General features: G+C 46.5%; 1 protein-coding gene across 2 annotated transcripts in view; it reads left to right on the forward strand.

The window, feature by feature from the left end:
- LOC139747269 (BRO1 domain-containing protein BROX-like) overlaps nucleotides 1-18,741 on the forward strand; it is a 264,456-nt gene that overhangs the window by 29,052 nt on the left and 216,663 nt on the right. For both annotated transcript variants that reach the window (XR_011712361.1, XR_011712360.1), the window contains exon 10: nucleotides 4,119-4,281. The gene's annotated coding sequence lies outside the window, so the exon portion shown is untranslated. The remainder of the gene's footprint in view (nucleotides 1-4,118; nucleotides 4,282-18,741) is intronic.

Below are 18,741 nucleotides of genomic sequence, written 5' to 3' on the forward strand. Positions count from 1 at the left end.
AAACCCTTAAGTCACTACGGAAGGTGGGCGATGTAGGGTGTGTGATAAAGAGTTGGTGTTCACACAATGTCCCGATGATTAGCATGTAACAGATTATGAGCCTTTTTGAGTATGACCGCACGATCGTTCAGTACGACCGCACGATCCTTCGGTACGGTTGCACGATCCTTCAGTACGACTGCACGATCCTTCAGTACGACTGCACGATCCTTCAGTACGACTGCACGATACTTCGGTACATCTGCACGATCCTTCAGTACGACTGCACGATCCTTCAGTACGACTGCACGATACTTCGGTACATCTGCACGATCCTTCAGTATGACTGCACGATCCTTCAGTACGACTGCACGATCCTTCGGTACATCTGCACGATCCTTCAGTATGACTGCACGATCCTTCAGTGCGACTGCACGATCCTTCAGTACGACTGCACGATCCCTCAGTACGACGCTTAAATACGGCTCTTGGGTATTATACCGTCACATAATTTCATTGTACATCAGGTAAGGAGAAAGAACACTGGTGCAGAACGATAATCTCCTCTGCTGTGTAACACGGGATTATCACCAGCTCACCCCAGGTATAATAGACGGACAGTCAGTTCACATACAGAAGAGGCGAAATACATTTTACACTTTTTACTGCACGGGGGGTTGGGGGAGGGGGAAGAAAAAGAGGTCATATTTATCAAGCTCTTGTTGCTTGGGGGGGAGGAGGGATGATGAATATTTAACTCCAAGATTTATCCCGACTTTCACACTGAAAGAACTGCCGGCGAGCCTTTCTTTCATGTGAAGTTCAGGAAAGCGAGATACGCCCGGCAGCTCAGCGAGACTCCTGATAGTGGGAGTGTATTAGTCAGCACAGGGAATATTTATGAGTGCTTCCATTGTGCCTTTTAGTAGAGATTTCCTTATCTGCTGCCGCTATACTTGCAATGTAATACGCTGATAGTGTGTATCAGACACTGTCAACGTGTCTTGCTCCTGTACCGAGAATAATGCGCCCGCAAACACACACACACACACACACACAAACACGGGTGTCGTGAAGCGTCCTACCGCACTTGGGTGTCACCTTACGATATGGGTTGTGTGGCGCGTTGCTTATAATGGCCACGCTAACGTATTTCCCCTCCCGCCGGGGGTGTACACACACCTCCGTCTGCGTCCAGAACCTGTCCGTAAGTCTTCACATGTCGTGGGCGTACACGGGTCTGCTGAGAGAGAGAGAGAGAGAGAATGTATGACGAGCTGTAATTCTTTCTATCTTGGTATTGCCCTGGAGAGTTATTGTTTTTCGCTCGTAAATATGAAGATGAGATTTTTCAGACCTGGTCTTAATAATTGGGAATTTATGAGAAAGAACTAAGGTTAAGAGGAGGATGAGAGGTAATATATATATATCCAACTCTTCTGGGGATGAGAAGTATTTAAGACGTGAGGGTGAAGTGATATCTTACGAAAAGTTAAAGAAGAAGAAGCGGAAAGAAACTCGTCCAGATCCAATTATGGAGATGGAGAGAGGCGTCTTTATTGCCGTGGACGAGGTGGCTAAACGAACGCAGACGATAAGATACAACATTGTAGTGATGGAATGGAGACCGGTGGGGGTGAGAGGAAGAAGGGGGAGGGAGGAGGTATGTGTGTGGGGGAGGGTGTGTGTGTGTGAAGGAAAGAGGTGGCCAGGTCGGATGTGTCCCAACAGCGGCAGTAGAATCAGACCTGGCGAGACCTTACACTGGTGATCGGCGAGGATTATGGAGCGTTTAGGGAGGAACAGGAGACTGGGGTGTGTCCTCAGGGCGGTGGGTGGGAAGGCCTGAGAGAGAGAGAGAGAGAGAGAGAGAGAGAGAGAGAGAGAGAGAGAGAGAGAGAGAGAGAGAGAGAGGTGAAACTCAGGTGCTAATGGTCCAGCTTCAGTATCCATTGTAGCGCATGCGTCTTCCTTCATCTTAGAGACGCGTGTTCCTTTCACCTGACCATTAAAAGGTCGTGTCAAATGCCAGTCCGTCATATACCCAAGGATTATGCCGTCATGCTGTGCTGAAGGCTCGCAAATAGATGGCATTAACAGCAACAGATTTCCTCCATGACTGCGTGGAATGAGCGGGTAAAAGAAGAGTAAAACATAGACGTGTAGGTTCCTGTGGGGATGTGAAAGGGTGAAGGGTATCTGTCATGCAGGGTTACTGCCTCTTTATCGTTGTACCTCGCTGGCGTACAGCAGGGTGGGCCGTGTCCCTCGCTGTTATCATCATCATCCATTCATCACGTCCAGCTCGCCGAACTGCTGTTGCCGCGCAGGTCACCTGTTCCTGGCGAACTCTCTCTCTCTCTCTCTCTCTCTACTAAAGTCAGTATTTAAGAGTTTAGTCGAAATGATATATTTCCATGTTGGTAGCACTGTGTTTCTAGAGCTGGAATCCCTGATAATATCTGGGTGGAGAAACCGGCCGGGACCTTCCCATGGTAAATAACACTACCAGAGCTGTGGTTCACATCTCAGAAGTGGACCATAAATAAGGAGTTGACTGTGTATGGAAATAGGAAACACTTTTGATCAATTTTGACGAAAAAAAGTGTGAGTTTGGAGGCAGGGGAATGTTAATGGGTCCCCTTCATTTAGAAGAATTCGATCCATAGGTAGATTCTTGTTGGGAAGCCTAGCTAGTGGGAGGAGGCTCAGCTAGCCTACTGTAATGGTTGAGCGCAGAGCGTGGCAACGGAAGTATTACATCAGCCACGGAAGATCCACCGAATTATTTATTGTTTATTTTAATCACTCGGACAAATATTTACAGTGTTGTCATGTGGTTTCCCTCGGTAAACCTCACGGAGAGCGAGTTCTGAATATTTGCAACGCCGCTCTTCCTGATCGTAAATAAATAAATAAGTTCAGTAATTTTCGAGGAGATGAACAAACTAGGCTGGTATTACATGGCGCTCGGGGTATTACCTCCAGCAAGGGAGCTGGGAGTGAGGCCAGGCCGAAAAGTATATTCTTGCTCATGTAGTATTAAAGCAGTTTTAGTGACTTTATTTAAAGGATAAACAGATGTTTGTTTACGCTACATCAAAATTTCGAACCAGCCTCGCGTATGAAAGGTATTAAAAAATCACTGCATCATCTAGTAACCAAGGCATCAAATATTTAAGAGATGGGTTGTTGATCCCTTGCTGACGGTGCGAGGCTTCGCGAACCATCCACAGGTTCCTCCTCCCGTGGTCACCGTCGGCTCCTCTGCCCTGTGTTGTCATCCACTGCGCATCGTGGATGTTAACGGTTATGCACTGCGCATGTTCAGTTTTCAGTTGTGCTTCAAAGCTATCTTTTACACACCTGGGGTTGTCATAGTGTCATGTAAAAATTACAAAAAACGGGTAAAGTAGTTCATCATAAAATTCCCTAATGAATTGTATCAATGAGAGTAAAAAAGAAATGTATTGTTAAGTACAGCATTTTTTCATCTGCTTTTTAGGATATTAAACGTTCTTTTTGTATATCTGCATATTATATATATATATATATATATATATATATATATATATATATATATATATATATATATATATATATATATATATATATATGATAGTGTAGGGAGCCCAATAGTGTAGGGACTTCTGATGACAGCTTCCCTGCCACTTAGGGCATCAAGGGAAGGAGAGTTGTACTGAATTATGCATCGTAAGGAGGCCGGAGCTGGAAATATTCTGGTATGGCTGAAAGGTCTCACGATCAACCAAGTCACTGAATTATTGAACGGTAAATGTAGGTAAGATACATGGCCAGGAGGTCTGTGGTTACTGAGACCATGTAGGATTTATGTAGTCAGGGAGACGATGTAGGTGTCAGCCTAGGGACACAGCTCTCTGCACACTCTGCAGACATAATACTTCACATGAAGGCAGCCACATCAGCCGCTGTTGTCCGCCTCATCACCAGGTTATTGTTATATGATTTGCTTGTCCCTCTCCTTCCTGCTTTACATAACTGCCTGCGTATATGCTTGTTTGCCAGCATGTTAGCTTGTCTGCTTGCGTGTTTGCTCTCACACCTATCTATTGGTCGGTCTACCCTCCTGCTTACTGTGCGTCACTGCTTGTTTACAGTTTGGCTGCCTGCTTATCACACCTGCTGTGTCAACCTGCCACTGTTCCCCTCCCCCAGCAAGGGTGACTGGTCTCGCGTGAAGGAAGGGCGTGAGGCAAGAGCCCTTCGTAGCAAGGCAGTTGGCCTCTCCCTCCCTGTACCACCAGCCCAGTCCAGCTTAGGGTGAGTATTGAAGACTTTGCTAATAGCTTGTTGTCGCTGATATTGCGCTTAGCATATAGCTGTATATCTTATGGTAGTCTGTCTTCACTCGGAACAGAAGGAAACGGCGTAGCCAGCTGTTGGCAATGTACACTAGCAAACTTTAGACGCCTAAGCCATCAGTAGACGCTGTATCCAGCAGTGAATATTCTAGCCATCTGTAAACATCATTATCATCCGGTGCAAAACGCTGTAGCCAAATGAAATTGCTGTAACCAGCCTTAATAATTATACATCCCTGCGAGCAGCGGTGACACCGGAGAAATATACCAGCGTCAAGTAAAAGAGAAAATGTTTGAAAGTCCGAATTTTCACATTATGATCTCTAATGTCCCCATACCTCACCCGGCTACACGTCCGTTAGTGGCCGACTCTCTCTCTTTCTCTCTCCACTTAGCGTCAAAAATTATCGGCCCCCATATTTAATGCTGTGAGCTGGCTGGCTGGCTAGACTGCTGACCCAGAGGGACCACTACCGTTGGGGGTGTGGGTGTGTGTGTGTGCCGTGGGAGAGCGGAGGGGGACTGTGTGTATGTGTGTGTGTGTGTGGAGAGAGAGAGAGAGAGAGAGAGAGAGAGAGAGAGAGAGAGAGAGAGAGAGAGAGAGAGAGAGAGAGAGAGAGAGAGAGACCCATGAGCCCCATCTATATCCGCACTAATGACCGGTCTGGACGTGTTTACGTTTGGCGGGAAGGTTAAGTGCAGTCCGTCACTAGTCGCCCGCCTGGCCGGCCAGGGGCCATGAAGCCTCAGCTTGCAACTGACTCGAGTTGGGTGTAAAGTTCGATCTGATGATGGTGAGGGGGATACTGATGACGGTACGGTACACTGATACTGATGACGGTACGCTATATGGATTGCTGACTACACTACACATACTGCTGACGGTACATTACACTGATGCTGCTGACGATACATTACACTGATGCTGCTGACGCCACGCTACACATACTGCTGACGGTGCAGAACACTGACGCTGTTAATACCTCATTACACTGGCACAGATTTATGACACTGAAAAAGCTATTTTTACAGCATTTTCCTCGAGACATCATATCAAAAGGTCCCTCTCTGAAATCCCCAAATAGGATTTAAGTCTATTTTATCGTCACTTAATTTTTTTTTTTTTGCTGAATTGCTGAAGATATTTTTAGAAAGAAGCTTTTGCCAGTGTTTGCAACAGCTTATGAATAGGCAGCACATAATGAGTTTAGAATCTGAAATATTAGATTTGAGAATATTGTCGAGAGAAAAGTGAAGACTGAATGCAGCGGTTATTACACACTATTTTCTGGGAGTCATTTTTATACCCAAGTTGCCTTCGAATTAGAGTGACAAAGTTAAGGAAATTGATATACACACATAAATGTTGGAACTTTGCGGCCCTCTCGCAAGCATATATACATAAGGTCACCAACGCACGTTGTGTGCGCTGTCGTTGGGTTTACGTAAGCACGAGTTTTGCGTCAGGTTGGGATCTGCGTCTTCACGCTGCTTACGTCAACACGTCGTCCGCACACAGACACACACGAGCTATATCAACATGGTGTCCAGTGTCAATATGCTGGCGACGCCAACACGGTTAATGGGAATATAGATTTGCCTGATCTTGGGAGATGAGTTGGACGACCGTGCGATCCACACCGTCATAAGGGTCTCATGAACGCGGGAACTACAGCGAACGTGGAGCCTCACCCTCACTGGATTCGCACCATGCATGCGTCCGTCCCTCGCCAGCATGAGACGTGGGACGGCGCGTCATGCACAACAACATGGGAGCGGCTCCGTCATGGCATCCACGCGATCAGGAAATGTGTACAAACCTGGTGTCTGTGTCCGTGTAAGAAATCCATCAAAAAAATGGGATTTTGCGCTTATGTGAGGTGCTTAGCATGAGATGCGCACCAGCTCAGAAATGAGATATGCGTCGCATAGTTTGTCTTCATAATCTGATGAGGTACCGCGAAACACCCAATGTGTCGCCTCACTTGCCATACGATCGTATTTGCCAGTGTGTGGCCAGTATGTGAGTGATCGGTGCCAGCGTAGGAATCAAGCGAGTTTGGAATCACATAGATATGGGATTTAAGCACCCCCTAAGTTGAGGTGCGCCAGCATGGGATCTGCATCAAGTGTCGGGTGTAGGTACGTGAAGAGCGAAGTCTGCGGCCACTGTGCCAGCAGGTGATCCCGCCTTAGGTACTCTGCGTCAGAAGACCAGGTGATCATAGGCCTCGGTGCCTTGAAGCCACACACGATACAGGAAGGAAGTGCCACTAATGGAGACCAAGGGTGAGAGAACACGGGAGGAAGGGGGGAGAGGTCAAACCACATGAGCGCGAACGGCACGACCCCTAGGGTATAGTGATAGGAACATTGAAACTGACTCAAGGATCAGGCCAGAGGCCAGGCTGTTAATACCCAAGGACCGAGTCGTCGTTTTCGAGGGTCGTGCCTTCGTGTTTAAGGGTCGTACCGTCATTACAAAAGTCATAGTACAGGAGATCATATCCAAGGGCCGAAAAGTCGTTTTCAACGGTTGTACAGTCGCGCTTAAGGGTCGTACCATTATGACAAAGGTCGCACCTTCTTGCCCAAGGGTCACACACCGTCATGCTTAAAGGGACACGCTAGCAAAGAGAAGGCACAGGATTGCATCCCCCACCCACCCCACCCTCATTTTTTCCCCCCCCACCATGACAGCTGCCTGGCTCAAGTTTTATTAAAGAACGGGCTGAAACCTGCACATGGTAGTGGGCTGGGAATCTAAGAGGACTGGCGACTGGTGTTGGGCAGGTAGCTGGGAGAACTGGTAACTGCTTGTGGGCCCCTCACTCTGACTTCACGCCACCACAAGCAAGGGAAATCGCCCGTCATTATTTACATTACACTTCTATTATCCTGAAGACTCGTTTCTCGCAGAGAGATCTACCTGGAACACTGCACACGAGGAACACTGTGTACGAGGAACACTGTACACGAGGAACACTGTGCACGAGGAACACTGTGAACGAGGAACACTGTGAACGAGGAACACTGCACACGACCATCATCCTTCATCGCCCCAGATCGTCTCTTTACTGTAACCAAACCTCTGACCTCTGTGGTCTGGCTGCCTTACTCGTCCTTAATCCTTCATCCTTTTTTTTTTTTTTGTTCCTTACCCAAGTCCTACGGAAGTCCCTTGCTCCCCTCCAAACCCCTCCAACCATGTCAGCCAAGCCTGGCTTATACCGCAGACTCTCTGCTTAGCCAAGCCGCTCGCCGGTAGGATGGTAACCCAGCAAGTGACGCAACACGGCAGCAAATTGTGGCGCAGAGTGTATAAAGACAATGGCTATACTCTTGGCATTAATCGCGTTACGTCAGCGGGCGGAGGAGTGCCGGCCCAGACCCAGCTCAAGTGACCCAGGAGGAACACAGTTGCCGTAACTAACTTCCTGCATGATTTGAGTTGGGCGTCGTCGCTACCACCACTTACAGGAGTAATAAAGTCAGGCCGGCCCCTGAGAACCGCCTGATGAGACACTTGAGACTCTTAACGTCGTCAGAAGGATTTACATTTTTTTTTTCCCCTCTGTCGAGGATGTGATTAAAACCTCCAGACACAGCTTGACGCGCTGCTGCAACCTCGGTGGCAGGATGTGCGGTGTAGGGAGAGAGAGAGAGAGAGAGAGAGAGAGAGAGAGAGAGAGAGAGAGAGAGAGAGAGAGAGAGAGAGAGAGAGAGGTGGTGGGTGCAGGGCAAACCTAGGTATGTATGTAGGAGGGTGGGAGGGACTTGAGAGTGTGTGTGTGTGGCTAGCCTGGAGAGCATGGAGGAATGGAAGGGGCTAGTGTTGTGTGTGTGTGTGTGTGTGTGTGTGTGTGTGTGTGTGTGTGTGTGTGTGTGTTGGTTAACCTAAGGATAGAAGGATGGGAGGGGCTAGATGGTATGTCTGGCTAGTCTAGGGGGAGTAGAAGGATGGAATGGTTCCAGATAAACCTTGTTATCCTTGGCCATAGGCATGGTTCCAGGTACACCTGAGATGGTGATAGTCAGGTCTGGCTCCTGTAAAGCTTAGTGAGGTCGGGTCGTAGATATGGGTCCTGTAGGCCTACAGTAGTTAGGCCGCCCACTTCCAGTCTATTGTCGTGTCCGCTTCTAGCAAGGCAAGCAGCAGCTGTCTCGAAAGATGATGGAAATTGGAGATACGCCTCCATGAGGACCAAAAGTGATGATAAGTCAGAATTCCAAAGCTAGGTTTCATCTGCTCATCATTCGTAAATAGCACACCGAAGCTAGAGTTCACCCGTTCAGAACTTGTCTTAAAAGAACATGAACTTTAGGAGTCGCATGTCAAGAGGGTTAGCTTTAAGAGATGATGAGGTTGACTTACACTGACTCACCGTCTGACTTACACTAATTCGTCCTCTGTCTTACACTGACTCGTCCTCTGTCTTACACTGACTCGTCCTCTGTCTTACACTGACTCGTCCTGTGGAGCGCGTGATCTGGCAATCGATCGAGATGCTAAACACTTGTGGTTCGTTGTGTACCGCGGAGTAATACCACGCGTGGCTGGTGTGATTCACACTTGCCTCCCATACCTGGTCGTGTGGTTCAGGCGTGTGTGTCTCCAGTTTGGCATGGATGCTTTGAGACGCACGTCCTCTTCTTTAACTGCTCGTTTAGATGCACGTTTTCACCGCTTGACAGCTTGTAAAAAAAAATGTGTTATTGTATTCCTGTTGGGATGGTATATACCTGCATGTGTTATGGGAGACACTCATACATCATCTGGCTTAAAGCATTTCCGCCACGCCGGTTGATCTGGGACACATATATATATATACACACCTCCTTGGCCCTTGCGTAGTCTGTTGGGCTCTTTTACGTAATGTGCCAACGTATCTGTAATATAAACCGACATGATGTGCTAATTATTTCATCCCACTTCGCCGAAATATGAAGAGGCTCGGGGCAAGATCAAGCAAGCAAAGATGTGGATGAGGACTTGGTATTTACTGTTTGAATAAATGAGTCGTCCCGGGTCAGGTCTGGGGTCTGCGAAAGCCGCTTTGCTCGCTGGCAAACCTGGCCTTTGGCAGCGGTGGGGCAGCTGGGCGGCGCAAATCTGCTTCCAGCCGATTATAGGTTTGTTAAGGTGCACGGCTGCAGGCCAGACGCTTCATGTACAAATAGATAGATAAATGAATATATATATATATATATATATATATATATATATATATATATATATATATATATATATATATATATATATATATATATTTGCATGATTTATATAGTTCGTGCAATCTAGTCAGCGTTGAAGACGGTTCAGGTATAAGTTGTCTGTCGATGATTCTCCGACCACTTTTCCCCTCATAATCTTGGCGTCATCGCAGACGTCGGTGGCCACCGCTGGAGTCCTTCCAGGCAGACCATTAACGCAGGGATGTTGGTGGTCCCAGCACCCAGCCCTCCTCGATGCTGCTGGTTAACTTTCGTTCGGTTTGCAAAGGCACCAGTGAGGTGGAGCCTCCCTCCACCCCTGCCGGTTAGTTACATGCCGCCTGGAATATGATGTTTTCTTCCAGGAATTACCTTCGTGTGGTGGACAGTGGCGAGTGCTTATTGCCACTCCAGAAACACAGACTTCACTCCCCGTCCTCTCTCTCTCTCTCTCTCTCTAAAGCCTGACGCTTCCTCCGACATGGACGTGCAGTATATTTGTGATGCATCGTCTCCTTCCTTGTAAACCATGATGTCGCTACACACCCAGGCAGAGAGGTGTCCCAGGGAGTCATATTTTCTTGTTTTGTTTTTGTTTCCTTGTCATTTTCTCTATAGGGTATAGTTTGAGGCAGTATCATCATTACCTCAAAGATGAGGCACTGTGTTCGTTCTGTTCCCTCCTCCTGTTAGTGTCCCTTCATCTTGTGACACTGTTTACATCTTGGGTGCCTTCTCAAGGGTTCCCAGGACCGTGTTTGGTCCAGCGGGACCAGGTACCCTCAGGGCCACGCGCCTCACATAGGCCTATTCCCTTCATGGATTTACTGTGTGTCTTGCATGATGATTCTACTGGTTTTCACTGATGTAGTCCCATCCCAGTACAGTAGGGGTACATATAGTGCTGGAAGGGGGGTACGTGTATGGCTTGGGGTTACTTGTAGTATTTAGGGTTAAGTGTGGTACTTTGGGATGGTTGTTATGCTTGAGGGGGTATGTTTCTTACTTGGGGTTACATTCCGTGCTCGGGGAGTGTGTTACATGGCTTCAGAAATGAAGTATCAGAAAAACGAATTGATTTTTCAATTCCATCCTTCTCCAGTTGCGTGGCTATCCCCCATGTACGTCCCTTTCGTCCAGTTTGATTGTTCCTTGACACAGTACGGGACAAGGAGTTACGAATGGCTATGTCGTACCCAGACGGTGGAACTCTTGACGTAGTAGCAGGTCAGTGAAAGTACACAAGACTTATTAATGTGTCGCCAGTACGACGGTACGACCCTTGAGCACGACGGTGCGACCCTTGAGGACAGAATCAAAACATTTAGTAATGTCAAGAAAAGGAAGTACGTGAGGACACGGTGACTCAGAGAGAGAGAGAGAGAGAGAGAGAGAGAGAGAGAGAGAGAGAGAGAGAGAAGGCCAGTGGTGTGTATGAGGAGTTGTGGACGAGGTGAGGAAGCGGCTGCCCTGCCCGCCCCCCCTCACCACGACTACTGACTGCAGCGCAGCCAGACCTATCGCCGAAATGGCCCAACTTTTGCTCCCCGTTGGAAATTGGATGATACCTATTTTGGTTAATCGGTTACTCTCGTAATTTGGGTAGCGAATGAGATCCTACCCCCCTCCCCCCCTTTTTTTTTGTAGATGGGAAACATGGACGGGGAAAAAAAAAAAAAAAGGCAACTTGTGTAGCATACAACAGACAGTGGAGTTTAATGAGCTTACCAGTCCTTTAAAGCAGGGAGACTGCAGAGCGCCTGTAACGCATAGCGAGCAACGCGTTGCTTGTAGAGCGGCTCTGGCCGGCCGTACGTGGCACAAGCACAGGCATTGTCATGGGATGATTGGACAGTGCAGGACAAGTGCTTGGATAACTCGGCCATCACAGAGGATGAAAGGAAAGCCAAGATCCTTTAAAAAACAAAACAAAACAAGAATGGGGGTGTGGTGGTGGGTTTTTGGGGGTGTGTGGGGGGTTTAGGGGTTGGGGGGGTCGCGCGTATGCAGAAGAGGAACCAGCTTTTATGGTTTGGTGGAGGACGAAGGTAAGGTGACCCACATGACTCGTTCTGAACCTTATTGTTCCCCCGACTGCTCCAAGATCTCTCTCTCTCTCTCTCTCTCTCTCTCTCTCTCTCTCTCTCTCTCTCTCTCTCTCTCTCTCTCCCATTGAGATCTTCGTTCACAGGATTTTTCCTCTGTGCTCGTCGCCTCACCTCGGCTTGACGGGTCAGTGGGTTGTTTATGTTTACGTATCACAGGAATTACCGACACGAGTGGTTCCTGGAACTGCTTGCTATCCTTTCTGTCAGGTATTCATCCTTGCCTTCACTTACCACTCGCTGCTTTGATTATCTGTCAGGTATTCATTTCTGCCTTCATCAGCTGCTCACGGCTGCTTTCCGTAATGAACACTGAAGGTATTTACGTAGACTTTCTGTATGTGTCATTCCATTTTCCCTCCTGTTCTCTCTCTCTCTCTCTCTCTCTCTCTCTCTCTCTCTCTCTCTCTCTCTCTCTCTCTCTCTCTCTCTCTGTATCTTATCAACTGTTTATCTTTCCTTATTTCCCTAACCTTCTAGATCCCTGCACCACCACCATAGGCTATTGTTTTGTAACCTCTTTTGTTTCGGTTGTCAGAGCGAGGAATACAGTGCCGACTATTGCCCCTTTTTTATGCATATATTTGCTAGTCGCTTTAGGCGCCAAGTTACGACCCTTGAGCACGACCCTTGACGTTACGACTCCAGAGGCATGATAACCTGCCTTTTTACGACCCCCTAACCTTTAGAAGGCTCGGGGCAAAGGTAAGAAGTCGAGGTCCGCTAAGGGTTCGAACCCTGTTATTTCAAGCGTCTTCACGTCGCGCTAAAGAGGTTAAGCCTTCCATAATGACTACAGAAAGGGACACAGTGTTAAGGGTCAGATTTAGGCCTAATGTAATCCCAGGATTAACTTCCACCTTCCCTTGTTGACGTTGACGTCATCGTTCCCTTACACTTCTCATTTTCCATTTTACAGAGACACCGTTTTCTAACTAGTGTCAAGACGCCGCCACTTACGTATTTATAAAACTGTGTTGTTTCCATCTGTATTGCTGCTTTCTGTTAAGTCTCACCCTGCCGTTCCTATCTTATTAAAGACATGTAGTTTAGATATCGCGAGACTCAGTTGTTCGTGACAGCCTCGTATGCAGGACCAATTCAGATTGCTGGACGCGTCTATATACTTGTCAGGTATCACCGGCTGAAGACTCTCTCTCTCTCTCTCTCTCTCTCTCTCTCTCTCTCTCTCTCTCTCTCTCTCTCTCTCTCTCAGCAGCGTTCTGCCATTTTTGCAGTGAAACATTTTCCTCAGCAGATATTTATTATCATACCTTGGCTGTGTGTTCGTTACCCACTTATTTGATAATTTCCACTGTCACTTCTGACGGTTTCGTCTTTTTCTTTTCTATTTTTCTAATTTCATGTGTAATATGTGTGTGTGGGCGTCCTGCCCACTTTCTCTCCCTCTCGTTATTTTCTAATGTAGATTCCCTACATGATTTTCGCTTCGTTTATTCCTTATCTTTCTTCATTTAACTTGTTCTTCGAAAGATATTGTCCATCATTTTTTTTTCATGTATATTTACTGAGATACTACGTTTCGTGTTTTCAATAACATTATTTATTCTGTTATCTTTCGTATATTTCAATGATATTATTATTATTATGTTATCTTTCTCATATTTCCTTAACACCCTGGCTTGATTTTGTATGTGATGAGACGCGAGACAAGTAGTTGTTAATGTCATCGAGGGTAAATTTGTAAAAACTGTGACGTAACAGGACTTTTGAAATATATTGAAAAATCTGTATTTCACTTTTTTGAAATATATTGAAAATCTGTATTTTCACTCGTGAAATGTATCGAAAATACGTATTTCACCTTTTTTTTTTTTTTGATCAGTTTTTGAGAAGGTTTGTCTCGCACTTGGGGTGAAATTTATGTGGATTGCCATCGTCCAGGTTGTCTACTAGTGTGATGATAAATCCTTCCTTCCTTCCTTCCTTCCTTCCTTCCTTCCTTCCTTCATCCTTCCCCCTCGTCAGGCATGCCAGCCTTGTATACAACAGCATTAATACACAGCTGTTTTAGGAGGGCAACAGCAGTATATGTGAGTGTGTGTGTGTGTGTGTGTGTGTGTGTGTGTGTGTGTGTGTCACCTAATGATATTTCCTCACGATCTTTGTTTGTGTCCTGAAGTTTAAAGCTGTATTTCCATCAGGCGACACAGCCATGTCGGATTTGTTACGTCCCACGGGACTGAAATGACCCTTGACACTAACGACTCCTGAAGGTTGAAAAGTCTGGACATCCACCCACCCACTCAGCCACTTGTAATGACCATCTAAACGTGATCCCGGATTGAAGATTTCAAGCGCCTGTCCAGCAACTTTGCACATTACGGTGGCTTTTTTTTTTTTTTTTTGAGGAATATCAGTAGCGATGCTTTTTGCTGTGGGGCGGGGTAGCGCCAGGAATGGATGAAGGCAAGCAAGTTTGAATATGTACATGCGTAGATATGTATATGTTTGTGTATGTGTATGTATGTATATGTTGATATGTATATGTATGTATATGTGCATGTATGGGCGTTTATGTGTATATATATGTGTGTATAATGAGTGGTTAGGCCATTCTTCGTCTGTTTCCTGGCGGTGCCTCGCTGACGCGGGAAACAGCGAGTATGACAGAAAACATCATATGTAAAGTCCTGATACGCTGAAGAGTCTGTCAATATTCCAGTCCAGACGTCAGGAGGTAATTGTTGACTTGCTAACCTGCATTTTCCCAATAGAAAAAAAAGAAAAAAAATGGGCTTGGGTGATTCAACATAGGAAATTTCTCAGATGTGTAATTACCTGTTCGTACAGTACGGGGCATCGTCTGTTGAACTTTCTTTATCATATAAATCTTTTAAACTCTTGTATGTTGACCACATTCACAGTTTCATTAGTCATTTCACTGCATTCAGCAGATGTGTTCGAGAAATGTACCTTTTCATCTTTTCCAAGAAGTTTCTTGCTTGATTTAATGCTCGGTTCTCTTCTCGTCCTGTCCACACACCTTTCGTAGAACTGTTGACTGTTTCCTTCAGTCTGGTTTAGAAATTTAAAGGTTGTGATCAGGTCACCACGCACCCCCCATCCCTCCACCCCATCTTCTCTCTTTTTTCTTCCTAGATGGGCAAATTTTAAAGCCCTCAGCCTTTTTTCCCAGTGACTCAAGTCTCATACCTCTGGTACCTTCGTCGTTACTCTCCACTAGACCTTCTCTGTGAACTCTTTGTGCTTCTTTAGGTGCAGTGATCAGACTTGACAAGCAAGCAAGCGTGTGTGTGTGTGTGTGTGTGTGTGTGTGTGTGTGTGTGTGTGTGTGTGTGTGTAGGTGGGTGTGTGTGGGTGTTTAAGTATAAAGGATTACCATCACCTGAAGGTACACATACTTCAAATTCCATTATGCAAAGAGTAAATGAATTTTGGTCCCATTTATTCCCAAAGTTTAGACATTCACTCAGGTGGACCTAACGACTTGCATATGTAATGGGAGACTTGTGGAGGAGGGAGAGTAAGAGAGAGGGTGTGTGTGTGTGTGTGTGTGTGTGTGTGTGTGCAGGAGTACGCTGGTGATGGTGAGGAGGAGGAGGAGGAGGAGAGAGGGAGGGGGGGAAAAAAGGGAGAGGGGCACGTGTGTCTCTCATCTTCCCTCTCCATGGTACACTCCCAGTGGCATTACGCCGACGACAAACCCTGAGACAAACGAGTCAGATGTATAGTGTGTGTGTGAGACTGGTTCCCCCTGGGCTCAGGACGGGAGATGAAGATGCTGAGCTGTTATTAATGGTATACCAGTGTTGGTAGTCGTGGTGTTACCGTAGTTACCTCAACCCCAAAGGCTTTGCTCACGACTCCCAGATGCTTCAGGAACACACATATAGAAAACGGAAGGGGACGTGCGACCCCTAGTCTTCAATGGGGGTCTGTGAGTAATTTGTGCCTGAAGACCACGCGGCTGCCGACCCGCGGGGTGGCTCTCTCTCTTTCCCGCGTTAGCTCCAGGAGCAGACGAAGAAAGGCCGCATCCGCTCACATCTCTTCTCTAGCTGCCATGTGTAATGCACCGAAACCACAGCTCCCTATCCACATCCAGGCCCCAAAGACCTTTCATTGGCTTACCCCGGACGCTTCACATGCCCTGGTTCAGTCCATTGACAGCACGTCGACCCCAGCGTACCACATCGTTCCAGATCACTGTGTCCCGTGCACACTTTCCCCCTCTGACGCTTTTTGCATGCTTTGGTTCTGTCCATTGACAGCACGTCGACCCCTGTATACCACATCGTTCCAATTCACTCCATCCTGTGCACACCTTCCACCCTCATGCATGAAGTGCAGTCTCTTCCAAGAACTCACCTCAGAGAAGTCCATCGTTTCCGTGATAATGACTGTAGCGCAGCGTTCGAGCTGCAGGAGCCCCTGGAGAACGAGTCTTGGTGGTTATATGATATAAACATACCAGTTTATATAATTTCCCTCTGTATGTTTTTATCTCAAGATTTTCTTTATGGTTCGTCATGTTGCTGTATTTCCTCGTATGGTGTTTTATCTTATTCGCGTTACACACTAACTCTCCCTCCACTTACTCAACTCTCGCGTTCGTTCCATTTATCTTTATTTGTTGCTTCTGAGGCTCTCTTTTTCCCCCCGCTTTATTTGATTATCATCATATTGTTCTTATTTTATGTTTAACCTCATTTAACCGATTCTTCCTCAGTTATTTGTCAACATATTTTTTCCCCATGTTTTTCTTTACTGCCTTCTGCAGTTCACACTGGTACTTACTTACTCCTCATGTGTGTCTTGCTATCCTCCGCCTCTGTTTTCTTTTGTATTCCTCCTTGTCCCTCTCCTTGATCCTCCTCTCTCTTCTCCTCCTGTACGCCAGACCTCACTATCCTCTCACCCTCCAATTTTCTCACCTCTTATCACTTCTGTCTTTTTCCCACCTCTGTTGTCTCTCTCCCAGGCTTCTTTCCTCCCACCTGCCTCTCCTCTCCTCTTCCTCAATCCTCACTTATCTCCCACCCACCCTGACACCTCCCCTTACTCCGACAGTCTCCGTTTTCCATCACTCCTGACGTCCATCCCGTCTCCTGTAGCCCCCATTTCACCCTTTTCTCCGACCCCCTCTCACCGCCCTTGCTCCTGCGCGCCCCTGGCCACTCATCATTACCGGGCAGGAGCGGTACACTCGCGCGCGAGGAAGCCTAACGTAATTTGATTCTTTCGTACCTTATTCGTTTTACGCTCACGAAATTAAAGCGGAGGAGGGAGGCAGTCTGGACGGAGCTGTGTCACTTTCTTTGTCGCCGTCCGCTCCGTCTCCTGCACAATTTACATTTAGATGCGAGAGACGCCGAGGGGGAGTCCCTACAGGATTGTGGGACGTCCTGTGGGGGTTGACGTGGGGGGGATAGGATCTCACAGGGCTTTCCTGCAGGTTTCGGGACGTCCTGTGGAGCAGGAGTGGCTCTGCAAGACTCTGGACGTCCTTTGTGACGACCTGGAGATGGGGGGTCCTGTAGGACTCAACTTCAGGATTTTTTGACGTCTAGGATGACCAAGGGCTAGGGGGTCTCACAGACATCCTCTGCAGGACTCGGTACATCCTCTGCGACAATCTGGGGATGGGGGGTCCTACGTTACTCTCCTGTAGGATGACCTGAGGATGGGGGATCCTACAGGACACCGAGTCTGACGAACAGCTGGGTATTCAGGTAACAGGACATCAAATGTGATGGTAGAGATGTGGTAAGAGCGGTGGTTGACCTAACCCGAAATGATCAAGTCAGAGACAAGGCCATCGTACCTAAGGGTCGTACCGTCGTACTGAAAAGTCGTACCGTTGTGATAAAGGGTCGCACCGTCGTACTGAAAAGTTGTACCTTTGTGATAAAGGGTCGTACCGTCGTACTGAAATGTACCGTTGTGATAAAGGATCGTACCGTCGTACTGAAAAGTCGTACCGTTGTGATAAAGGGTCGCACCGTCGTACTGAAAAGTCGTACCGTTGTGATAAAGGGTCGTACCGTCGTACTGAAAAGTCGTACCGTTGTGATAAAGGATCGAACCGTCGTACTGAAAAGTCGTACCGTTGTGATAAAGGGTCGTACCGTTGTGATAAAGGGTCGCACCGTCGTACTGAAAAGTCGTACCGTTGTGATAAAGGGTCGTACCGTCGTACTGAAAAGTCGTACCGTTGTGATAAAGGGTCGTACCGTTGTGATAAAGGGTCGTACCGTTGTGATAAAGGGTCGTACCGTTGTGATATAGGGTCGTACCGTCGTGATATTCAAGGGTTTCAAAGATTTTATAACATATGTCGATTGGTTAGCACATCCATCCTTGCCTCTGTCCTTACCAGCAAGTGGACGAGGATCGGGATATCTTAACCTACTGAGTATCAGTATAATGTTACTACCATCAGACACACACACACACACACACACACACACTCTATTCTTCAGTACAAAGATAAGAAATATCAGACCACCTGAAGACATTCTGTACAATGATTATGTCGCACGTAATTTTTTTTAGGATTTTTAGTAATTATTTCTCTATTATTATTATTATTATTATTATTATTATTATTATTATTATTATTGTTATTATTATTATTATTATTATTATTATTATTATTATTATTATTATTATCATTATTGTTATTATTATTATTATTATTATTATTATTATTATTATTATTATTATTATTATCATTATTATTATTATTAGTAGTAGTAGTAGTAGGAATAGTAGTAGTTGTAGTAGTTGTATTTTCGTGGAACTAGCGTTAGTGGTTTACGCCTAACATAAAACATACATGATTTAGGACGGCCGTCCGGCCAGCCTGTGGTTGGTTGGTGTGGGCTGGAGAGACGTGGATGAGTGTCTAAAGATCGGGCCCGCATCCTCCCTTACGTCCCCCTCCACACACACGGCAAACACTCCTCCCAGCCTCACCCGCACCCACTCCCCACCCGCCGCTCATATATATATATATATATATATATATATATATATATATATATATATATATATATATATATATATATTATCCCTGGGGATAGGGGAGAAAGAATACTTCCCACGTATTCCCT

This window comes from Panulirus ornatus, chromosome 68, assembly GCF_036320965.1.
Source record: "Panulirus ornatus isolate Po-2019 chromosome 68, ASM3632096v1, whole genome shotgun sequence".
Taxonomy (NCBI): Eukaryota; Metazoa; Arthropoda; class Malacostraca; order Decapoda; family Palinuridae; genus Panulirus; species Panulirus ornatus.